The sequence below is a fragment of the Anneissia japonica genome, unplaced genomic scaffold (assembly GCF_011630105.1).
Source record: "Anneissia japonica isolate Jap-2015-1 unplaced genomic scaffold, ASM1163010v1 scaffold1291_len21262_cov89, whole genome shotgun sequence".
Lineage (NCBI taxonomy): Eukaryota > Metazoa > Echinodermata > Crinoidea > Comatulida > Comatulidae > Anneissia > Anneissia japonica.
The window spans coordinates 8,841-17,451 of record NW_022752620.1 but is presented as its reverse complement, the minus strand read 5'-3'; the positions used below and the strand labels follow the sequence as shown (position 1 = coordinate 17,451).

At 48.5% G+C, this 8,611-nt stretch overlaps 1 pseudogene; it reads right to left on the bottom strand.

The window, feature by feature from the left end:
- Window positions 1-5,883: 5,883 nt before the first annotated feature.
- LOC117122348 lies at window positions 5,884-7,791 on the bottom strand (annotated as a pseudogene).
- Window positions 7,792-8,611: the final 820 nt, after the last annotated feature.

Here is an 8,611-nt window from a genome sequence, read left to right as displayed (position 1 = left end):
GAATCTGCGTGCCTGTACCTCCGAAATTGACGCGGCAGCGTTCGCGACTGCCTTCATTTCTGCAATGGCGGTTATTCCAAAGCGGTCTTTGTATATAACGAAAACTCGAAAGAATAACGACAAGTAAACACAATATATATATATATTTTTTCGTAAACACTTTTATTGACCTCAATTTCAATTTATCTTAGTTTTTATCGAACTAATTTCTATCGATTTATATTCCTTTTTTTTACAACTGTGTATTACTGAGGTTTAAGAACAGCTTCCTCTTCTTCCTCTCCTTCACCACCTCTTCGCAATCGGAATCACGCTTTCCGTTGCAAGGGGGGATGTTTTCCTTGTTCGAGTCTGCGTCTTCGTCCAAGTTCTCGTTCCCTTTGTCCTCGTCGACGGCGTAATCGATGTGTTTTTTCTCCATCATCTCCAACCTAGCGACTTCCAACAACTCAAGTGCTTCCTCATAGTCGGTGCGATCGATTCCGGCCATCAGGCACGCCTCCTCTTCCGTGCATGCCTCCCTCTCCAATATGCCGTTCACTATGGCCACGATGGTCTGTGGCGATTCGATGGCTGGTCTCGAAAAGAATTCGTCGTAGCTGGCGTCCGAGTCGGATACGGGACCGGCGAAAAGGCAGCGGCGCGTCACGTCTACGGCGACTGGACAGTACAGAACGAGGAACCTGTTGGTCGGCGTCGATTTGTTGTCCGAGTAGCAGACCACGTTGAAGCTCACGCGCGCCAGAACTCCCTTGACTATCTCGGACCGCCGCTTACCTGACATTGGCTTCGGTGACAGTCCGGGTATGAGGTCGGCGACCGGGAAGTTCTTGTACCTCCTGTCCGTGTCGGCGTTTTCGAGGAAGGCGTTCTTCGCCCAATCAGACACGTGTTTGAGATCCGGATTGTTTTCCTCCATTGAACTGCGCGATCGAGCGAGGTCGTTCGCCTTTCTGAAGCTGGTGCCCGTCTTCATCTTGATCTGCGGGCATCTCGGCGATCCCTCGACGGGAAGCTTGAACTTCTGGTAAACGCCGGCCCCGTCCACCACCTCTTTCGATCCGTAACGACCCCTGAATCTCTTCACGAATCCGGCTAAGAATCGATCGACGTATAACTTGCCGCCGGAGTCGTGACACTCCTTGTAACTAGGGTGCGACATCCAAGCGGTCGCCGCGTGGTGGAAGAACAGGGCGTCTATCAAGATGGCCACCAGTCCCATCTTCGCCATCCTGAACGGCCCGTTTTCAGGATTGTAGATTCCGTTGAGGTTAAACGAGTAACTGGCGGCGTTCACGTCCGTCGTACCGACCCGTTCCTCAAACATCTGGTTGCAGCCGGTGGTCTGCATCCTCTTCTGCTTCTCCTCGGACGTCACGTAGTTGCCCAGCTCGCCCAGGTTGGGTTCGTACATGAGGCCCATCGAACCCGTGCTGATAGTNNTGCTGATGGTCTTCGTCTTGTTGCCGTGCTTATCCAAGAACTCGACCGAACATTTCGAACGCGATTCGTCTCCCTCGACGGCGGACAGACGGACGGATTTCACCTTGAGTATGTCGGTCGCCTGTCTTCGGTGCAACGCCTCGACGCATTTGAGGACGGTGCGTCCGTTGTCGCTTGTCCTTTGGTGCACGTTCGTCACCGACTCGAGCACGGAATAGACGACCTTTGCGAAAACCGGCGTCCGTCTGAACTTCTCCATGAACGCGTCGAAGCTGGTGACGGAACCGTCCCTGCATTCCAACTTGTCCGATCCTGGGAAATTCGAAGGGTCCATCGCCTCCTCGTCAGAGTACTCGATGGTTCTCGATTCCGGCCACATTTCGCAAGTGTGCATCACCCAATCCAGGTATTCTGTCTGCAAGTATTCCAGCGACAACTTGTCAAGAAGTTGGACGATTGTACGTCTTTGTCCAAATCCATATTACGGTTACGTGTTGCCAGTTCGATCGACATCGTTGGAGTGAATAATTATCGGTTCTCATTAACAGTATTTATATAGAAAAAAAATTCGCACATACGTACTCAGATGGTGTCGCTATATTTTCCTCTGTCCTTCGTTGCGATCGCGTCGGCGACATTTCTGGCGATGCTGTGTGCTTTCACGCCCGACCTGGCAGTCGACGATGTCGAATTCTTGGGCACCGGGACGGTTTCGAAGCTGACTGTGTCGGAAGGAAAGGTGATCGCCGTGCTCGCGGTTCTACCTGGATCGGCGACGTGCAGCATGCATGCCACGGACGATTTTTCGATGCTCGCTTCGGTCTTGTGTTCGGAAGGAAAATGCACGTTGAACGACGTCGGAGATTACGCGTACGTCAGGTGCTACGACGAGGACGGCAACTTCGCAGGCAGATCGGCGTTCCGCACGACGACGACGAGCGTGCCGTCCGACCGAAGCTTCCCTCCGCCGCCACTCTTCAGGATCGGGCACACGACGTTCGAGCACGCGACGCAAGACGGCATCTGTCTCTTATACACATCTTGCGTCTCGCATGAGCGAAAGACTATCGCGTTCTCGACCGCCGCAAGGTATGTAGCCATGAAACTCTTCCCGGAATCACCGTTCCTGATGTACGTCGCGAAGAGGTGAATAACGATTCCGAGTACACATGACGACATCATTACTTCATCCGTCGAAATAAAAATAATAAAGAGAGGAAACAGAACGCCAAGACTGATCATTTCGAAACACCTCGAGGACGAAATGCTGTCTCCCCAATGCGAACGGTTTGTTTCCGATGAGCTGAACAAGTTCAGCAAGACGAAGTTGTCATCGATGAAATCGGTGGAATTCCCGAAGCGGACGAAGAGAAGTACGCTCGAAGGCACCAACATCGAAGAGGTGGTCACGAACACGTGTTTCGTCCGTCTCCGTCAAACCGACGTGAGCGATCGGTACAAAGCGATCACTGCAAACATGCCGGTTCCGCACCAAAATCTTTGTGTAAATTCGGCGTATTAATTAAAAATAAAATATGCTACATTCTCGCTACTTCGTGTTTTTTCGTTTCAATTTCTTTTGATGTAACCGTATTTCTACCTCGGCTGCCTTTCGGCATACATACCGTCATAGTTATACTTAAGAGCGATACTCGTGTGGAGTTCGTTCACTCTGACTGTTGACGTCGTACTGTAAAAATCGATGGCGGACGACGAACGGGTAAGAAATCTGCAGATGCAGATGGAGGAGAGAAAAGAATATATAAGAGTACTTGAAAAAAGCTTGGCCGTGGCGGCGAAGAAGAATGACGTAATGCTTGGAGAAAGGCTGTCGATACTCGAAGAAGAGAGAAGAACTTTCATTGCATCTATCAAATCTTTAATGGATTCTGTTCTTTGCTTTACCTATATAGTGGTATTGTGGTTCCTGATTGAGTTCATTGTGGAAAGGTATCGAGGTTTGACTAAGTGATGGAGAAGAAAAAAATGTACAGCATCCAAGATAATAGTAATTGTACAATATTCGACGTTTGAATGAATAAATTACGTAAAATATAAAAAAAAATAATTATGCTCGTAGAAACATGTAGATCGCCCTCTATAATACTAGGAGATTAGATCTTATGCCGACATTCGCTAAAAAAGAAACACAAAAAGGCACACAAGGTTCAAATTTTCAAACCTTTATTGTAACAATTAACAAGGGGTCGCACCTTTCAGGATCGACTCGCATTCTCGCGGTCGATTTCACGTGTAGGTGTTGGGCGAAAAATTTTCTGTAACGTTCTGCGATCCGACGACGGAAAATTTGTTCGCGCAGTTTGTTGGCAGACTTCGAACAGGCTTGTTGGGTTCCCTCTTTTTTGGAATTTCGCATCCGATCTCTGTGTAATTTCGAGCTCGAAGGTTGCATTTTTTTTTATGGCGAGCATCAAAATTTTCAAGGAACCGAACTTCTTTTTCAAAAGAGTCAATTGCAGTATCATTTCGGTTCTAATTTCCTTCGACATCGTCACCTTTTCCGTCCTGCTATTACCCAACGCACGCAACACGTTCTCGACAACGAGCGAGTCGGCGGACAACAGAGTTTTTACCCTCTCAACCAAAGACGAGTACATCTCTTCTTGCGACATTATTTCATTCTGGTTTTTGCAACTAGTCTCCAGCTTCTATTTATATAACACTTCCACCTCTCGTCCGGTGACGCATGACGTAAGTAAGATATCGATGACAACATCGTCTCGTTAGCTTTTAAAAATGGAACGACGTATATAATAGGGACGCTTGAAGCACGAGAGGAATCATGTCGGTGACTATGCGAATAAAGGTGTACGAGGACGGAGTCGAACGTGTGTTAGAGAGGACAAGGTCGGCTGCAGAATTGATCCTCGATTTCGAATCCGAGATTCCCGGAGAGATGACTCTGTCTTTATGCATTCGGGTCGGAGAGAAAGAAAGCATGTACGAGAGCGGACGATCCGCATGGCTGTGGGGCCGTGACTGCTACATGTTCGGACTTTGGAGATGTTTCCTGTTGCAGGCCGGTTTTCGGTCCGTCGAAACTCCGATTCTGACTCTGGATCTGACCAACGTAGCCAGAAACGACGTCGTCGCCAAGCTTCTCTTCGAGTTCATCGACGGATACCAAGGAGGTTGTGGAGGACCCGAACTCTTGCATTACGACGACGTTTCCTGGTACGTCGACGCCGCCGCCATATTGACCACCGTCCAAGGCCACGATTCTGTGATGGAGAGGTTGTACCTCAGCGCGGAACAGAGACTGAAGAGCTGCGAAGACCCGGACGAGGTTTGCTCTTTCGGGCAAAGACTCTCCTCCTTCATGGAATCGAATAAGATAATCGACGAGCGGTGGGAGACACTCTTCGCCTACTGCGAACAGTTCCTAATGAAAATTTGGCAGACGAGACTTGGCAAAACCAAACGAATCGCATGGAGAGGCGCCTTCATTCCAGTTCGAAAGAAGTAGTTAACAAAAAAAATATGTTATGTTATTTTACTGGAAAAGTTTACAATATTAAAAATTGGGAAAAAAAGTTTAAATTGTTTTCTTTATCATTTTGTTACGAAGTCTGAATCTGTGTGCCAGTGTGAGTGTGTGGCTGTGAAGCGTCATTATTTTGTCATTAATTCGCTAGAGTCACGTTCGTATATATAGAATAAAATATATAGAAATATTGGCAATATACTTTTCGTGGGTAACGAAGTCACTAAGTTCGAACATCATCACTTCTTTGGACGTACACACACAAACACACACGCATACACGCGGGTAAGAAAAGATAGAAACGAACGACGCAATTTATTCTTTTTGTCAACAACATTTATTTTTTCTACATTCTATCTACATTTTTTTATCTCTTGGATTTTAAACAACAACTTTACAACTGTGGAAGATGAAGTTGGCTCTTTTTCTCGATGCCTTCGAAGAGCAGGAAGAGGACGGTTCGCCATTCTTTCTTATGGACAGGTAACGTCCGGTGGCGATATTCTTGAACGCGCTACCTTTCCACGTCTGTGTCTCCTGCCAGTGACAGAGATCCCCTTCGCACTCGTCAACGGCCGTTATCGTTCCGTTTACTTCCGAGGACAGGTATCTACCGGAGCGGCAGGACCGCATAGTGAAGCTGTTGAGCGTAGCCGACGATCTCTGCAAGTATTCGGCGTCACCCTGCGTCGTGGTATTCACTCCGGCGCCGACGGACAGAGAATAACTGGACCGACTCGTCAACATGCATGCGAATCTCCCGACCTCGCAGTGCGTGCCGGAGGCTACGGTGCACAGAGCAAAGAGCAACAGAATCTTGTTCATCGTCTCGTTGATCGTTTTCGACTGTCTCTTTAATTGCCTCGTCGCTTATATTAGGTGGAGAAACGGAAACTCGATGACGTGCGTACTACGTCATCTAACTTGCTGTGACGTCAAACGTACAGACCGGTCGTGTCGACGATCATCTTCAGAAACATGGTGTCGTCTTTGACGAAAACGAAATTTCTTCAGGATGTCCTGAGAAACGAAGAGAGGGCATCCGGAAGCTATGTTCATGTCGCCGGTCGGTCTTTTGAAGCTGCTGCTTCGAGGGTCCGGTTTGAAGCTGTCCGAGAGCGTGAGCTTTCCGCCGTCCTGGTCGAGCAGCAGCATCGTTACCTTTTGATCGAACGGCCATTTGAGTAGGGCGTCGTAGTCTCCTTTCATGACGACGAAGAACATGGAAACGTGCGTCCCTTTGCCCATTCCGTCGCCGTTCAGATAGATCCGGGCGCACATCTTGTATCTGAACCGACCGGCGTAGAAGGGTTGGCTGTAAAGAGACACGATTTTTCCGCTGTCCGCCTGCTGCTTCCTCATACTCACCGAATTTAACTTCCACATCAGCACGCCGTCGTAGCTGGCAGTTTCCAAAATCTGAAAACGCAAATTCTGTTCCGACAGCTGTGCGGATTGGATGTCCATTTCCTTCTGCATGTTCGAAATCTGTTGTTGCGCGGGTCCGCGGAGTATTCCTCCTTCTCTTCCCCCGGTTCCACCGATGGCTCCCATTTCTTCTACCTTCTTCGTCAACGCTGTCGTCGATCCGTGCAACGAATCGACCGTCCGTCGGATGTCTTCGTTCGCTTTTCTGTCTTTCTTCGCCGTATTTTCCAAAGTTTCAATATTGTCCGCTTGCCCCGCCAGTAGTCTCTTAAACGAAAAAGAAAAACATTTCATTAAAATTTCCGAGCGATTCGAGGGGAAAAAATTAAAACAAATAATAAATATCAAGCTGCAGTTACCTGCAATTTACCGAGACGATCGTCTTTTGATTTATGCGTCAGCTTGATGGATGCTATCTGCTTCGCAAGTTCTTCGTTTTTCTGGTGATCCGCTTCCACCCGACTTTCCAGTTCGTCGACCCGACCGAATTTTCGAAGTTGGATGTCCATCTGACTTTTCAGTTCGGCGACTTTGCTAACGGCTCCGGACAACTCGGCGTTTAACCGCGCTACCACCATCACGGTCATGTTGAGATGGCTTTGGACTCCCTGTTCAGCGTGCTTTTCGAGTTCCGCATTGACGCCCTGAAGTTGAGAAAGTCGAAAAAAATAATTCGTTGGTATTCTTTGCATAAAGCAATCTCGAACGAACTTTCATTTAAAAAAATTTAGATATATAATAACCTACCTTGAAATCGCACCCGTAAAATTCGATTTTGCAGCATCTCTTCTGCCGAGAGCATCGTTCGTCCAGATTCGTTCTCAACTCTTCCCTTCGAACGTCATTCGCTCCGCAGTCGTTCGGACAAGACACCGTAAATTTAGGAAAACTCCGTCGGTGCGCCTCGACGTCGCGATGGGGGAAGGGTAACTTGCAGAAAGTGCATTCGACCGAACGATGTTCGCACTCGGTTTCCAGATGTCTCTGCAGATCCTTGCGTGGCAGCTTGGTCGCACACCCCCGCGATCGATGCATGCACGCGACGGGAAAGTAGTTGCAAAATTCCAGGTGCCGTCCGAGTTCTTTCAGCGCGAAAGTTTCCGAACACCCCGATCCTTGTGGAGACAGTATATCTGAGCTTTCGACATTTTCTGGCGTGCGTGATGATCGGGTGCGATTTCTTCTTCGGCGAACTTTTCTTCGCAGTTCGGACAGAGTAATTTTTTCCCGCCGTCGCTGCCGGGCGTCCGTCCCTTGATGCAGGCTTCGCAAAACCGGCAGCCGCACGGCGCCTGCACCGCTCGACGGACGGCGAGAAGACATACGCCGCACGTCAGATCATCCGACACGTTCCCTTCCACAAACGTGTAATCGAGTCCGTCCTCGTTCATCGATGTCGACGCGAGGCTGCTCATCTTGAAATGATAAGATTCTCGTACGAAAAAATTGGCCATTCTTATAATAATCTAAGATGAGACTAACGTCATCGGTTTTTGCGCTACGTCACACATTTCCTTTCAACTCGAAACCATAAAGAAAGCTTCGTGATTCGAAGTACACATGACGTCATGTATCATGCATCCTCGTTCATCCGGAAACCATACAGAAAGCGTCGTGATTGAAAGTACACATGATGTCATGTGTGATGCATCTCCCACAAAATAAAAGGCTTATAAGAGGCGCTATCGACGAGTTTAAGTCCACAATTTGCAAACATGAATAACATCAAGGAAATCATCGTCTCGTTCGTTTCTTCCAACGGTAACGTGCGGCTGAAGATACCCCCGAACAAGAACGACGAATACAACCTGTACATACCGACGTGCGTCGACGACGGTGACACTCGTGGAAGCTTCACGGTGCTCTCAAAAGCGACTTTGGACAGACAGACTTCGAATTTACTCGACGGAAGTTACATGAAATTGTGCCCCCTGAGTCGGAACACTGTCAAATGCCTGAAACAAGTCATGCTGAGGAACGAGATAAACATCTCGTCTAACGTTCAAAAATACCAGGTACATTCTACGACCGACGTCGTCGCTTCCGAAGTTGCGATCGAATACTACTTGATAATCGGAAACATGCCGCTCCAGATATCGAGGAGATGCGTGGTCCACTGCGACGGAGACGACCCGTACCATCGAACCGTGGCCGAGCGTCGGATCGACGGATTCTCAGTCTCTCCGACAGAATAAGACCGTGCATCGACGAAGGATTGGATCTCCGCCGTTCTGG